We start from the raw sequence: 17,225 nt of genomic DNA, 5'->3' as shown, positions 1-17,225 counted from the left end.
GCTTTCTGGCCACGTCCATTGATAGAGACGGTGGAAGAAAGAATAGAAACACAACTGAGCCACGTCCACTATTGAGCGATGAAAATAATTTTCGACAAGATATTGAAGTTCAATGTCCACTATTTGATAGTGAGACTATAATGCAGTAGTATATATATATATATATATATATATATATATATATGTATATATATATATATATATATATATATATATATATATATATATATATATATATATATATATATATATATATATATATATATATATATATATATATATATATATATATATATATATATATAAAGAAAGTGTTTTTAAATAGCGTTGATTGTTATATTTTGTTATATTTTGGTTTTCTTTCTTTTTTTCATTTGTATCAGTTGGATATAACCATTAATAAATTTATTATTAGATTTAAAAACCTTGTCTTTTAGAAGGGTTCCTATATTGTTGCCTCCTTGACATTAACTCAAGTTTACAATGTAATAGTATTCGTTATTCCTTTGGGTTAAACAATTAATTGCTTAATCCAAAAGAGTAACGCAAATTGGTACTATAGTACAGTATTTTAATAAAATACAATATTGTATTTTATTAAAATATACATATAAAATCAAAACTTATAACAGACAATACAATAGTTTACAATATTGGCATAATATTGTAAACTATATTACGCCAATATTGGTCAGTATTAAATCCCCAATATTGGCGCAATATTATTTACAATATTGTGCCAATATTGTAAACTATATCGCGCCAATATTGCAATGTCGACATTTTGCCAATATTGGCCAATATTGATTTAACAATATTGGCGCAATATTGTATCGTTAATATTGGCCAATATTGCCAAAATGTTGACATTACAATATTGGCGCGATATAGTTTACAATATTGCGCCAATATTGTAAACAATATCGCGCCAATATTGCGCCAATATTGTTTGCTACTTGGGATGCTTAACAGTGATATAACTACTAGTCTAATAAGTGATCAAGAAAAATGGAAAACTTACCTCAACGGAGGAGGAGATGCATACGCTTTCAAAACCATTTAAATTTATATAAACAAAGCGAATTTAACAATCAAGTAGATCAAAGAAATATAAGCAAATCATTAAGAATAACGAAAAATTTAAAAAAATTTCCTATGCAAAATAATACTCTAGATGCAACACCTCCTTCCTCTATTCAATCTACATTAACGATTTACCACGCTCTGCCACTTTAAACACCATTCAATCGACTCAAATTCAAAAAAATTTATGTTTTGACACCTCTTAGTAAATTTTTAATTTTTAACGAAGCACCCAATAGAGCAGAAGTGTTACAAGAACTTTACAAAAATGAACCAGTAAAAAAAATTTCTTAATTGAGATAAACAATTACTCGACATGTGTAAAAATCAAGTCAATTATTAATTTGAATCTCATCAAATTTCTTTACGCGTTTTTAAATCGAGAGACAAAAGAGCGACTTTAAACAATTTAAAAATTTATATTTTATATTTAGCCAAAGTTGTAGATGTAGAGGAATCCTTAGCAAGTATTATTAACAACGTTACCAACTTTGCTTTTGAAAAAATAAACGATCCAAAACAATATTCTTTTTATGCTAACGAATTTTTAACTTTACTTACCTCTTCTCACTCTGTAGGCAACCTGAGAATAGTAGCCGATTATTATCAAATACGACAACTTATTTTTGCCAAATTATGGAATTTTATTAAAAAATACAACATTCTCTTTCGAAACAAAACTAAATTACCAGCTGAAGGTGTTTATTCTGGCGCTTTATCTCGTGCTCCTTTCACTGTTATGACTTCTGGTTTTATAGAAAGCGAATCACTATCTAATAAAAGTTTTGCAGGAGCGAGAGCTTTCGATATATTGTTAGAAACAAAAGACATTATTAATCAAAGATGTATACAATATGGTGAAATGTTTAGAGGATTCGAATTCGATATCTTCAGAGAATATATTCAAAATAAAAGTTATTTATTATCCAATAAAGACGTTTACGAACGAATGAAAAATAATTACGACATGAACGCTGTATCTAACAGAGCCATTGGTGAAAATATGGTGTACTTGACATTTAAAACTTTTTTTAATAATATTATAGTTAGTTTTTTTTAAGGCTCAGAACACAAAATTAATGACATGCAAAAAACATTTAACAACAAAAGGATTATTATTTTAATTTTTTTGTAACAGACATTAAAATGATTGCTAGCATTGGGCTATAAAAAGTATTAAAAACTTTATAATCACTTAATTTTAAAACAACAATAAAAAATCATATTAGATATTTAATATTTTTGTGACATATCTTACAAATAATTAGCTAAAAATGGAGTTTTATTGTGATTTGCTTATTCAAAAGATATAGTAAAAATGACATCAGTTTTTAGTTACTTTTGGTGCATGTTGCTAGTGTGCATTCATTACAAAACACTGTAAAAATAACGTCAGTTACTTTGGTAGCTATTTGTTGTTAGTAATGTTCCATCGCTACCTATTAGAGATGTGACTGAAGTAGTCATTTTAAAAAAAGATCTAGAACAAACTTGCGCTAGAGGGGAATTGTCTGCTTTTTTAGAAAGTACTAAATCCAATTCAAATCAGTTTTACAACACTGAAAATACAATCAAAGAAAAAGCTTTACTTGAAATGTTAATGATAATTAGTGTAATGTATAATTCTCAACTTGTTCGTTTAACTTCTCTTTTAATATCTTATAAAAAATATTTTGAAATGGATTCTAATACTATTAAAAATTTTTGCAATTCTTTAAAATTACTAACCAACTTTAAAAAACGAAATTTATTCACACATCCATTAACAATTGCCTCGTTATTACATATTCCTACACCCAAAAAAGAACCATCTACTTCATAAACACCATTGGTAACTAAAAAAGAAGAACTCACTGCACCATCTGAAACTACTAAACCTGAAATTGAAACTCCACCTGAATTATTAGGTGCAACTGCTTTACCTGAAACAGATACTACTGCTAAATCAATAGGTGCTAGCGCTTCAATTGATACTACTGAAACTTCAACATTGGCTACAAAAGCTCGATAAGGATTAAGAAAAAAACCAATAAAGACTAGATCAAAATCAAAAGAAAAAAGTACTCTAACAAAATATCCCAACTTTTAAAAAATGGACAATGTCTTGAGAGACGCTATCGATAACATTGTAGAAGATCAACTGACTAAATTATCAAGTCGTTTATTTGGTTTAACAGACATACCCAAAATTAAAAAAGTTTTGCTTCAATTTGACACTTTAAAAAAAATCCAACAGATTTAAAATTTTATAAACAATTAAAAACACTTTTAGAAAGTTCCATTTATGCCAAATAATATGAATTAATAACGGCTTGATCACATGTCACTTTTTAAAAAAACAACTGATGTCAACGTTAAAAAACAAGCTCCAAGAAAACCTTACGTTTACAAAACTTATCAATTTTCATACGACAGACCTCGTCAATATTTCCCATCTGATTTGGCCGACATGAATAGTTTTCATCTATATTTTGCTCCTCATCGTCCTGCATTTTGTTTAGTTGTGGTTGATGGGGTTTCAGGAAAAGTTTATTTGAGAGTAACCAGTAAAAAAAGCGCAGATAAAGTACTTAGTAGTTTTAAACATATTTTTGAAGATATTAAAAGAGACGATAAAACTTTTATCTACCTACAAACAGATTAAGGTAGTGAATTTTTTATTAACAAAATGGATGAATAGTGTGAAGAACAAAATATTTATCATTTTTATTCTAAAAATTATGGAAAAGCTTATTTGGCTGAATCAGTGATAGGACGTTTAAAATTACTTTATCAAAAATTAATAAAACAAGGTGAACTTCAAAAAAAATTGAAGTTTTTATATCAAAGATATGGAATAAAAGATAAACGAAAAAGAAAAAACAACCAATGGAATCAGTCCTATCAACCAATTGAATCAGTCCTGGAATCAGATTTGGAGGCTGACGACGCCAAAAGGTAAAGCTCCTCGTTCAATCGATCAACACCGAAACGCCAAAAGGCGAGCTCTCCATTTTTCGTCCAATATGTTATATCGTGTAGAAAAGAATACAAAAACGAAAAACTTAAAATATATAAACTTTTATCTATTGGACTGAATGTTATTTGAAAAAATATAAAATAGATGGTAAAGACACCTTTAGCAAATCAACAACTCGCAATCATTCGTATTGGGACACTACCAAAAAAGTAACTATTATCAAAGTCTCTAAACAAGCCGACCCTTCAGTAGAAGACTATTTACCCGTTTATATTTATAAAGTGGGAGTTGTAGGCGATTTAAATACAACATTCAAAGTTAAACGAGAAAATTACCTATTAACGAAGAAGATAAAGACATTTACTATAAAACTTTAACAAATATGTTGATACTTTTTTAAAACCTTTGAAAAAAAATTTGCAAGAAAAAAAGAACGATTATACGATTACCATCATGCATTTAATGAGCATGGACGTTCCTACCAATTTAACTCGAGTAGACAAAATCATATCAGCGTCAGAAAACGCTTACGCTTTACGAATGGAATCCAAACCTACTATAAAACAAATCTGAACAGATACGAAAAACGACATGATTACAAATCCTACAAGAAAAATAAATCACTTTTATCTTGTCACCAAAAATGTTGTTTTGTATGCAAATCATTTACCGTTACCTGACGACACATTTCCTTGTTACGATATATTAGATATGGAAAACATAAGCAATGAACACCTATCTTATTTGACAAGCTATTATGTAAGTCCAATGATAACCAACAATACGGGTAATAGCATTGCTAAACTCTTTAATGTTGCTCCAATTTTCGACAATCAAGACTATTTTTTCATTACAAGGTTGGAACTTTACAATTCACAATTATATAGAGTTTTGACTTTTTCAGATTTTTTTTTCAAGTTATTGAAATGAAAATGGCAAATATTTTAATCCAAAATATTTATTTGATCCTTTTACTGAACTTCGTTACAATACCGTTTTAACAAATATGCAAATGATAAAATTTACTATAGGCACTAACAACAACGTTCAACAAACTTTATTCAACGTTAATACAGTGATTAGTAATGCAAGAGCCAACTATAATTTATTATGGTATTACAAAAAAAGAAAGTAATATATAAAAAATCCTTCTTTTTTACAACCTATTTGAACTAATTTAAGCATACTTTCAAGTTTACCCGAAAGAAGTTTATCTTATTTTGTTTTTTTTTCAAACAGAACAACTGCAGGTAAATACGTTGAAGAAGATTTTTCAAAATTATTACAATTCAGCTATGATATTAGTAAATCTACATACGATAACATATACAATTTAGCAAACAATACTCTTAGTAGTAAAAATTTATGTAAAACATCCACTTTTAAATCCGACTTTAATACCTAATATTTCACCTGAAAGAAACGTAATCATAAACGGTGAAGAAACCTTTGTACGACCTTTTCTTCATATTATGCTTACACCTAATTATATAAATGCGAATTTATCTGGCACAGCTCTCACCGCAGATAATAATGTTCTTAGTATTAATTTAGATGTTTACCTTAGCAACATGTTACCTTATATACAAATTTAACACTTTGTACCATAGCAAATTGCTTTTTTTTTATTAAAAATAATGAGCATAACCAACACAATACCCGTCGAGGGAAACATTTATAATGTAGAAACTAATCTTAACAATTTAAGCATACCTACAATGTTAATAGTCGTATCAACACTTTATGGAAAATTTGGAACGACCAAGTTGACGTTAAAGATTCTTTTACCGGAGCTTACACCAATGAAAAAATTAATTTAAGGCAATTTGTAGATATTATTAAAGCAGCTTTTGCAAGTGGAAGTCCTGAAAGTCTATTAACAAAATTTTTCTTTGTTAGTTCGAGCAATCTAATCGCTGAACCTACAGAATTATTGACTTGTTTTTATCAAATTTATTTTCCTTTAATAAACAGAAGAAATAAATATTATCGTTACACTTTAAAAAATATTCCTTTAACTTCTTTACCTTTACCATTTTTAAATGTCAATCAAGTGATATGGCCTGAACGAGAATTAAAAATGATGGATGTTTTACTGAAAATTTAAACATGATAAACAATGTAATCAATTTAAATTGAAATAACTTGACACTCGCCGATCATACTTTTACACAAGCAAATTATACTATATTTAATAAACTTATTACAAATAACACAAAAAGCGTTCTTTCATGTATTCCTGATCCCATTGACGGTATATTAAGTTGTTATACTTTTTTCAGCTTACCCACATTCGGAAGAAAATAAGTTCTCCCATACAAATTAGTTTACCGCTTATTACTAATACAGCTAGCTATGCATTGAAATCCAATTCCTATTCGCAGCATCATATTCAATATCAAGCAATAAATAGCACTACCCTAGGAGCTCCTGATATAAAACCAAATAATCCATTTAAAATTTTACCTTCTAATTTACCTGAAGATATTTATAAATTAATGACAAGCGATAACTCTTTAATTACTAAATATAACGCAGAAACCTTTATTAAAGTTTTATTATATTGTGAACAAATCAAACCCATTTTTTCACCTACTATCAAAGTACCTCTTTTAACTACAACTACTTTTGAAAGAGCTACTACACCGAGTCATAACATATGGTTAAATAGCGTCAAAGCCAGTTTACAAGGAATAATCCAACATAAATAATATTTTATTGCACTTCGCTCAACGGACAATTCATTTATCAAAAAAAGAGCGACGGTACTATTATGCAAACTTGGACAGACAGTTTACCATTGAAAAATATCATTTTAAAAATGTATCAACCTATTGCAAACTTTTTGTTTTTTGGAATTGGAATTGTTGCTTTTTTTAATTTATTAGAATACACCAATCCTACTCAAGTTACCACTAATATTGATTTAAAAAAAAATCGTAACACTGTCATACAAGAACAATTAACCAAAGAACGATGTAGAAGATTGGAAACAAACAAGATGGTCGTTTCTCAATTCAAAATCTGAACCACTCACCTTTAGCAATCTCAGTACTACCGTTTTTTTAATCCTACATTGAAGATTCACATGGTTCCGTTTTACAATTAATAGTTTACTAGTTGATTACTATAAAATAATGCAATTTATTTTTATTTATTATTAATAAAAAAAAAATAAAGAAAAAGATTGTGTTTTCTCTCTCCATTTTTTTGTAAAAATGAGTCTCTTTTGCGCCAAAGGAAGATATGATAAAAATTTAGTCAATTTAAAACAAAAAATGTTGGAAGATTCAAAAATGAATTATAAAGATCAATTTAATCAAATTAAAAATTATATTCATCAATTACAAAATCAACTTGCTCAATATTCTACCAAATCTGATTTATTAAACATCAAATCAGAATTGGATGAAATATGTGAACATTTAAAAAAGTTAAAAAATAAAAAAGAAGAAATACAAGATGAAAAACCTCCCGAAAAAATGAAAAAATATGTACAAATAATTAAACCTAAACCTAAAAAGCGAAAATATTCAGACTCGGAAAGCGAAAGTTTCAAAGAAGAAAATATCGAAAAAAAACCTAAAAATAAATCAACACCTTCACACATATGTTCACAATGCTTTCAGAAAGTAAATGCAGTTGACAAAATCCACTTATGCAGAATAACAACGAAAAAAAGAAAAAAAGTTGAATGAAAAAAGTTTAATTGAACTTGGTTACACTCGAGGTTTAAAAGACGTAAAAAACAAAAATTACCATTAAAAAAAAACACTTCAGAGTCAGAGGATGAGTAAATAGAAAAAAAAGTTTTATCTTTTTTTTAAAAAATGGGTTCATTAGCTAAATATATGAGAGATGGCGATGGTAATCGTTATACACCCAATACAAACGGACATGTTTCTTTTGAAGATGTTTTAGCACAAGCAGACGATGAAAATTGTTTAATGCAAGAAGCAACAAGTGGTAATATAAGCGCAGAATATAATGCTATTTTAAATGAAATATATCCCGGTTTTCAAACAGCTCAACCTCAAGATGAAGTCATTGCTGTTATTATCAAAAATTTTCTTACGATCTTACTTCTGATATGGCTAATTTAATTACTTTTACTACAATACTTTACGAATGGACAAATCCACAAGACTGGATCTTAGATTTTGATTTATTTCTTTATAAAAATTTAAGTACACAATCAAAATTTGTAGCTGGAACAGACAATGCTTTATTACAAAGAGTGAGCTAGCCGCAAATCTGATTAATAATTTAATTAAAACTGTACGATTTTATCCCAATTATCAAAAAAATACTACTACTTGCGCTGACAAGGCTATAGCTAATGGCGCTTTTGATCGATTTTGATCACTACTAATTAAAAAAAGTTATTTAAAAACTTTTAGAGATTTAATCATCAACCCTAATTTGGGATTAATTGAAGAAGCTGATGTTACTAATAACAACATTACTTTTGCTAAAACCAAAGCGCTTGTACCTATTAATGCAACAGCGCCTGCCACTGTGGCACCTGCCTCTTATCAAATAATTCTTAGAGATAGATATAATGTTATGTTAACTGGAGAGAAAGGTTGTAAACTTAGAGTACCTTTGAGTTTATTGTGTGATGTTTTTCAAATGAAAGAGTATTTTGGAAAAAATAAACAAATTAGATTGGAATTTTATATTATAAATGATATGAACCAACTATTAGAATGGGTAAGACCTATTGCCCACGCTGAAATAACAGCGCTAGCCAACGTGGGTTTGGCTATTAAAAATCCTATGATTTATCTCAATACTTATAGAATTAAACCTAGTTTACCGTTAGAAAGGTCTTTATATATCAACAGTAAGAAAAACGAAGCTTATACCTTACTACGATTTGCTCATTACGAACAAATTGTTACCAATGTAGAAAATGTCACCGAAGTTGCTGTCAATTTAGGAAATATAAAAACAGCAGACATTGTACCGCATTGCATTATATTTTTCGTCAATTCTAAAAAAGAAAGCAATTATTTGAACAAAAAATGTTTCACACCATGTAAAATGGGATGTAATGTTTATAAAAAAACTGTCGAATTTGACATGACTAAAGTCGACGAATAAGCACAAATTTGGAGAAGTTATTTTTGTTGGTGTAAAGGAAATATACCCTCTTTTTTTAATATTATTAATTTTGCCGATTATTATAATCTCAATGATGACAGTTTTTTGAAAAGTGCCGGTCATTATTATAGCAACACTACAGAATCTATAGTCAAACACTACAGAACCTATAGTCAAACACTACAGAACCTATAGTCATTGACACTACTAGCGACTACAATTATGTCAACAATAAACCTACAGCCTTTATTGCGGGAAATAATTCTTTTCAAATCACCGTGCAATTGATAGAACAATTTAGAGGTTTACTTACTATGTATCTTAAATATCCAGCCGCACTTGTTCAAACTGGAACATCAGATGAAGAACAATTAAACTATGTTCCATATATATTTAAAGCATCTTAATTCATTATAAAATATTTTTGTTTTTATTAAATGAACCGTATTTGTATTTTATTTTTTATAAACAAACGAGTATTTATTTCTAAAGAAGTTATTAAAAAATCAAAACTTGTTGTTTTTTTATTCTTGTGTTAATGGCTCGCAGGCACACAAAAGAAGCGGTCACCGTCGTCATCATCAACATCATAGAGGTAGCGCACAACATCGTCATCATAGAGGTAAAGGGAAATTTTTTACGCGAGTTAAAAATTTTGCCAAACGATTACTAAAATCAAGCGTAGGAGGCTACGCGTTAGATTATATGCAAAAACAGCGCAATGCTAAAAAAATTTTGTTGTACCGCATTTAAAATAAAAAAAAACCTTATGTAGAAGAAAAAAAAGATTTAAAAGAAAAAATAAAATAACTCGAGGGTTTGGAGAAAAATTAAACGAAATAGTTACCTATGCAGCCGCTAGATACATACAAAAAAAATAACCCACGTGGCGAAAATACGCCTTCGACTTTACACGTAATAAATTAACCGAATTAAACATATGATATTCATAAAAAAAACTAATCTAGAAATCTTTATAAACTATTTAAATAAATTTTTATTAAAAAAATTATACTTTTTTCAATTTAATTTTTATCCTTCATCACAAAATGCGAAAAAAAGAGGAATAGGAAAATAATTACTACCCTTGAAAACAGTATTAGACGGAAAAGGTAGAAGAAGAGGTTATGAAAGAGTGTATTTACCTCCATTTCAAGAGCTGGAAAAATAAGGGGAAAAGGAAGAGTCTATTTACCACCTCTAAAAGGCGCTGGACGAAGACGCATGCGTGGAAAATTTTTACCCATGTTAGCTGCAGTGGCTTCCCGTCTTGTGCCAGCTCTTTCTCCTACGATTGGAAGAGCTGTTTTGGGTGGAGCTATTTCAGGCGGAATTTCTTACGGAATTGCTAATATTGGAAAATAATGTTTTATTATAAAATATAAAATAATCTTTACATTGTTTTTTTTATTATTTTATTACGAATATATAATCCCATCATTGTTCCAAGTAAAATAAAAGCAGCCAATAATGCACCAAATAAATAACCTCCAACTACAATGATAATAAAAAAACTTAAAAACGCTAACATTGTCATTATTTTTTCTTTCACTTTATTAACGGACTGGAAACGGTCGAATAAAATTGCCATGCGAGTCGTGCGTTCCACCATGATCTAGCGGTGGATCAGGTTTAAAAGATTGGACTACTGCCAACGTTGACGAACTTTTAAATTGTTGTAATGGTTTGTTTTTTGTTTCCATTTATTATGACCATTTTTTTATTTTTTCAATCTTTATATGCATTAAGTCACGCTACATTAAAAAGATTAAAATCTATTTATCTTCATCATTTTTAAAATTTTCAATAATAGAAAGGATTGCATAAAATACAATAAAAAAATATAAAGTTGTTCCAAAACGTACTATATTAAACATCGTAGGTAATCCTTCTACCACAATAACATAAAAAAATCATCCGAATGCTTTAAAAGGCATATAGATACAATTTAACACCAAAGTAACATAATCAAGAATACTCATGATTAAAAAAATTTTTTTTCATACTTTATATGTACTTTTGGTCACGCTTCATTGAACATATGTGTATGTATGTATGTATGTATGTATGTATGTATGTATGTATGTATGTATGTATGTATGTATGTATGTATGTATGTATGTATGTATGTATGTATGTATGTATGTATGTATGTATGTATGTATGTATGTATGTATGTATGTATGTATGTATGTATGTATGTATGTATGTATGTATGTATGTATGTATGTATGTATGTATGTATGTATGTATGTATGTTGTATGTATGTATGTATGTATGTATGTATGTATGTATGTATGTATGTATGTATGTATGTATGTATGTATGTATGTATGTATGTATGTATGTATGTATGTATGTATGTATGTATGTATGTATGTATGTATGTATGTATGTATGTATGTATGTATGTATGTATGTATGTATGTATGTATGTATGTATGTATGTATGTATGTATGTATGTATGTATGTATGTATGTATGTATGTATGTATGTATGAGACCTGCAACCCTGATTGGCGTCCTTATTTATCAAAGTTTCACTATATTGTAGATAAAAGACCTTTTTTTTTTCTTACGTACATTCATTTCATTGGGCGCCCCATATATATCTGTATATATTTGCCGCCCGGAACAAACTGTTCCTTTGTCCCCCTCCCGTCTCCCGGCGTCCCTGTCTCTACCTCCTAATTATTTTGTTAAGAACAGCACTGGCTAAGCCCATATTAGTTCATTATCTTTTATAGATAAAATTTTGAATGCTTTATTACTTGGTTCAATACTTAAAGTTATTGGATGTAAAATCATTTATGGTATATAAATGGTTTTAGCAGCCGTGGCAACAAAGCAGTGGTTAGTGGCTTGTTTTAAAAAAAAGAGATCCAAAGTTTAATACCAGCTCTTTAAATATTTTGCGTCATTGATAATGAAGGAGGCGTGGACTTCCTAGTTAAATCCTCGCTTCCTAGTTATTTGCTGCGGTGCTCTGAGATAAGTTAGGTCATTTTGGTGCACATAAAAAAAAATGAACGCGTAAAAATATATTACAACAGATATATATTTTTTTCATTTTTAGATATATATATATATATATATATGATTATATTATATTATATCTTTATATTGTAAATATATTACAACAGACATAATTTTTTGTTTTGTACAACAGACATAATGTTGTTGTTAAAGAAGTATTCGTTGGTGATGAAAAAGTATCACTTAAGCTTGAAGAATTTTTATAAGAAGACAAGTGATTTCAATTTAAAAGTAATTTTTAGCAGTTGGGTTTTTTGCATTTAAACTTATTTTTTCAATCTATAAGACCCATCAATGGTAAAAAACTTTTATTTATGTTAGTAATAAACCAAATCAATAAGGTTGCTATAAGCGTTGCTATAGAAAACAACTTTTTTTTTATAAAGATTTTTTATACTTTTGAAATCTAAAATAGTTAAACTTTAAAATTATGAAAGTTTTTTTTAAACCACCGTAAATTTCTGATATCGGAAAAGTTCCATGAAAAAGGCATCCTAAGGAATTTGAACTTGATATTTCATTCTTTTTTATAAGTGTTATTATTATCATATCATCACTACTTACATTATAACTATTAATACAATAATTTTTTTATCAATTCTATTTTTGTATACAAGGAAGGAGAGGGGCAATATGGGGCAGTTTACCCCATCCCCTCAATCCTCTCATGGCTTAACAAAGTATTTTTTTTTGTAATTAATACTTAGTGTCTGCAGCCTTTTATAAAAAAAACATACAATGTCAACAAAAAAATTAAAATAGGCCGGGTGAATAAAAATAAGCAATAGCTTATACTCAGTAACTGGTCAGCTTAACTTGAATAAAAACGTTACTAGTTTTGCTCTAATTTTTATTCTTATGAAGTTAAGCTATTTACTCGGTAATTGTTCGGCTTTACGTGAATAAAAATTTAAGCAAAATAGCTAAAGTTTTTATTCACGTAAGACTGACCTTTTAGTGAGTAAAAGCAATTACTCAATTTTCTTCACAAGGCCTAATATCTTTATTTAATTTTAAATTAAGAAAAACAACTATTTGACGAAAATTAGAGAGTTTTATTGTTTGACTAAAAACCTATATAAAAACTTGATTTCTCGATTATTCTAACAACTTATATTACAATTTCTAATTTACGATTTCCCGACTTTGCAATATGGTCAATCACGTTTTCAAAATTTACTAGACTTCCTGTATAAAGTAAGGCCTATCTGAATAGTCTGTTTTCTGTCATTCGTGTTCTCTGACAATTTTTAATTTTTCGCAAGATTCAGAAACAATGTTCAGCAAAGCCAACACTTACAATATATAACTGTGATTTATTGGGTATTGCACCTAATCATACAAATTAAAAACAACAGAAAGATCCATATACAATGATATGATTCCTCCCTCTTCCTTCATCCTTATACATTTCACTGCCATAGTTCAACTTCCGATGTAAATTCAGGTGCAGTTAAGTTTTGAATACAAAGTCAAGAATGAAGCCATAAACATTACTGATTGCAGCAACAGTTTCAACTACATCTTTATGATTTAGTGTAATATTATTTTTTGTCTGTAATATTTTTAAATTGTGTCTGACGGTGTATTTTAACAAAATGTTTCTCGTTGTACTATTCTTTTCTGGGTAATAGTACCATCTATTTTATTTATTGTTTTTTCTGCGGCTCTAAAAGTTTCATTAAACATTTCTTTGCAGTTTTCTCTTTTATGTTTCATAACAATCATCAGGTCTTTAATGCAACATTTTGCTTTATGTAAATCTAATTTTTTTTTGAAACAACTGACAAAGCCGATTTGTTAAAGTGAACCCATGTACAGCACAGCCTAATGACACAATAAAGTCACTTTATCTGATTAAAAATAATATATAAATAAAAATAATATACTTGCTTTTAATAACGATGTTCCATTTAGATATATTTTCCAGTGCATCAAATAACTGTGGGAGCTCAATGCTAAACGTCCGCAAAGTATCATACTTCTCAAACTATTGTATTTTGCATAGTGAAAGCAGTTGCGAATCATTATTTTTATAATAAATATTTATTTTGCAAATGCACTGGAAAAAGCCGCAACTTTGATAATAACCCCCCAAACAATTTCTTAATTCTTGTAAGTTCTAACTCTTAGATATAGTTAAATTTAAAACATGATTATAATACGGACACCAAATAGCATTTGATGCAACTTGTTGAATTTCTACTACAGCTCCATTTTGCAATGACGACAAATCACTACAACTATGTATTCCCACACCGACACACTTTTCTGGAGACAGATGTAACTTTTTTTCCACCATGATTACAACTGATTGACCAATAATTTTGCCGTCAAGATTAGGTTCATTGTAAATGGATGCATTACTTTTAGTTTGACAATTTTGATTATGCAAATCCAACAAAATCTTCTCGAACTGATCCATTGGGCATCACGTAGCGTAATATTGTTGTCATTTGTGACTGATGTGATGCATCCGATGTTTCGTCAAATATAATAGCATAATAATTTGATTCTCTAACACGATTTAAAATTTGTTCACATATTTCTTTTTCACAGCATTAATGTTTTGTAAAACAAAGACCATCTGCAAGATACATTAGCAAATTTGTTAATGTATGTTGCAGACGCTCTAGCTGTTTTTAAATAATTTTCAAAATTTAAATCGCTACAGTTTACTATAAATTTTAGCCGCTCTCAAAAATTACTTTTATTTCTGAGCTCATCAGAATCGTCATTGGCTGTGTCTAATAAGCCGCCATCATCTCTATGGCCTTTGAAAAGAATATTTTGCCTAAAAATATAAATATTTAAACACTAGATGTCAATTGTTAACGATTTTCTAAAACCTGTTGAAGCCGTTGAGTATATACTCTATTTTCAAAATCTATTTCTTGTATATTATGTTTTTTATCATTTTTTTTTATAATCTTTCGTTTATTATGTTTTTTAAAAAACACCTTTCTGGTTCAACAGCTTCCTTGTGATATGTTGTTTTTTCGTGGTTTGCTAGACCTTCGTCCTTGCCAAACAGTATTACAAACACCTATAACGGTTGTTTACCTATCTTCTAAAGTGCAACTTGTTTGTGAGATCCTGCAGTTTGGTGGTATGAAAATAATGTACAATATTTGCAGTTTAGGTCCTTTTTACTATGTGAAAAACCAACCATTTGTATTTGTCCTAATGAGAATGATTAAGATACTGCTATTCTCGATTATTTTAATGTGAACTGAATGCTGCCTTTTTCTGTCAGCTAATGATTTCCATGGCAATAATAACATGTTTTTCATAGTTGTTTCGTTACAAATTGTTTCAACGAAATTTCCAATGTCATAAATAAATCCAGCATTTGAAATCTAATTTAAACATGTTCGGCTAAAATTAGTGTTTGCAGAGTCAGACTGAGGCTTAGTTAAAATCATAACTGTATCAAGTGAGCTATCATTCCTTTTCTGTTTATCTCTTTGTCTCGTAGTTCTGTTTTCTCATGATGAACATGTTGAGTATCACCACTGGCAATTAGTATTAGAATACTAATACTAATTGCCGGTGGTAGCACTGATGCAGTTTTGAATTAAGTCGTTTCTTTAGTATCCTTAATAGTAGCAATAAAACTAGTTATAGGTGTCTCAACAAACTTTTCTTCCTTCGATCCTATTAAGAATGAGTTTTAACTGCTGTGCAACCGAAAAGAATGAGTTCTCTTCATAACGTCTCCAAAAAAAAATAACAAGAGCAACAATCTATATCTTTTATTTTATAGTATACTGATATTAAATTATTATTACAAAATTATTTAAAACTACAGACTTTGAAAGTAATTTTTTTTCTTTTTAGTTAAGTAACTTTTAAGTCAAAAATATTTGATCAAAAACCTTACTTAATAATTCAATATATTCGTTGCTGTTACCTGCTAAATAAAAAGCACTGGGCTTTATTAAAAATAGCTATTACATCAAATTATCATGTTTTTAATAGGTAAATTATTCTTTCAAAGTTATATATATTTATAAAAAAAGATTAATTGAGATAATTGTAGTGATAACTGTTTGTAAGAATTTTAAAAGAAAAATTGCTGAAAAAACGTTAAAAAAAAGTAGTCTATTGCGAAACCAAAACCCTTAATAAATGTTTCTACATTTTGGCTAACCCGATTTTTCCATTTATGTATGTCACTTTCAATATATTTGAAGAAGTCATCACCAATATCAAACTAATTATAAAATATTAAAATGCGTTATTAATAAAAAACTAAATAAAAAGTAAAATAATCAAAAGAAAATGTGTTGTATTCTTTTAATTGAAAAAATGAAAACCGTGGTGCGTATTTAAAAAATAAAGATTTTAAAATTATTCTTTTTGCTTTTAAATTTTATACAACGTTTTAAACAAAACATAAAAAGTAGTAGATATAAAGGATTTAAATGGTACTCTTATAAGAAATTACCAGAACGATATTGCTCTAATGATCTAGGCAGCTATATTTGCTGCACTGGCGGTTTAGTGAAGTAAGACAGAAAGTCCTAAAAGATAAAATTGATTTATTGGTCAAAATAGTTATTGAGTTGAAAGAAATAAAATCAATATCCACCCCATCATTTGTATTTTTGCTTAAAGACAAAACGGACGAGAGCAAACAGCAACAGCACCAATTCAAAACTTTTATAGCTGCTCGAAATTAGAGAATGCTACTGGTATTGTAAGTGTTAACCCTTAAGGAATCTTCACCGCCGACTAGATGTCTTAAATAACTAAAGTAAAAATAAAACCTATCCAGTCCAACACTTTCACCGTTTATCATTGTTAAATGAGCATGGGTTGTTTGCCCAATATTTATCATTGTTTAATGAGCATGGGTTGTTATTGGGCAAACAACCCATGCTAATTCAACAATGATAAATGCTAATAGCTCTTTACCAGAATATCCGCTCTACCTAATTCCAGTTAGTCACATGTAAAATCTTTTGCGGGTTTACAGATTTATCAGACGTTGTCATACCCGGCAACCAACCACATTGCAAAGACAGAGATAATAGG

The 17,225-nt window shown here is 28.8% G+C and overlaps 1 protein-coding gene across 1 annotated transcript in view; it reads right to left on the bottom strand.

Annotated features, from left to right (window-relative positions):
* Positions 1 to 10,546: 10,546 nt before the first annotated feature.
* Positions 10,547 to 17,225, bottom strand: part of LOC136092485 (multiple epidermal growth factor-like domains protein 10) — a 75,650-nt gene continuing 68,971 nt past the window's right edge. The window contains exon 7 of the mRNA XM_065820809.1: positions 10,547 to 10,902. The gene's annotated coding sequence lies outside the window, so the exon portion shown is untranslated. The remainder of the gene's footprint in view (positions 10,903 to 17,225) is intronic.

This window comes from Hydra vulgaris, chromosome 15, assembly GCF_038396675.1.
Source record: "Hydra vulgaris chromosome 15, alternate assembly HydraT2T_AEP".
Lineage (NCBI taxonomy): Eukaryota > Metazoa > Cnidaria > Hydrozoa > Anthoathecata > Hydridae > Hydra > Hydra vulgaris.
Note: the sequence above shows the minus strand (reverse complement) of the source record. Positions and strands in the feature narration are given on the sequence as shown.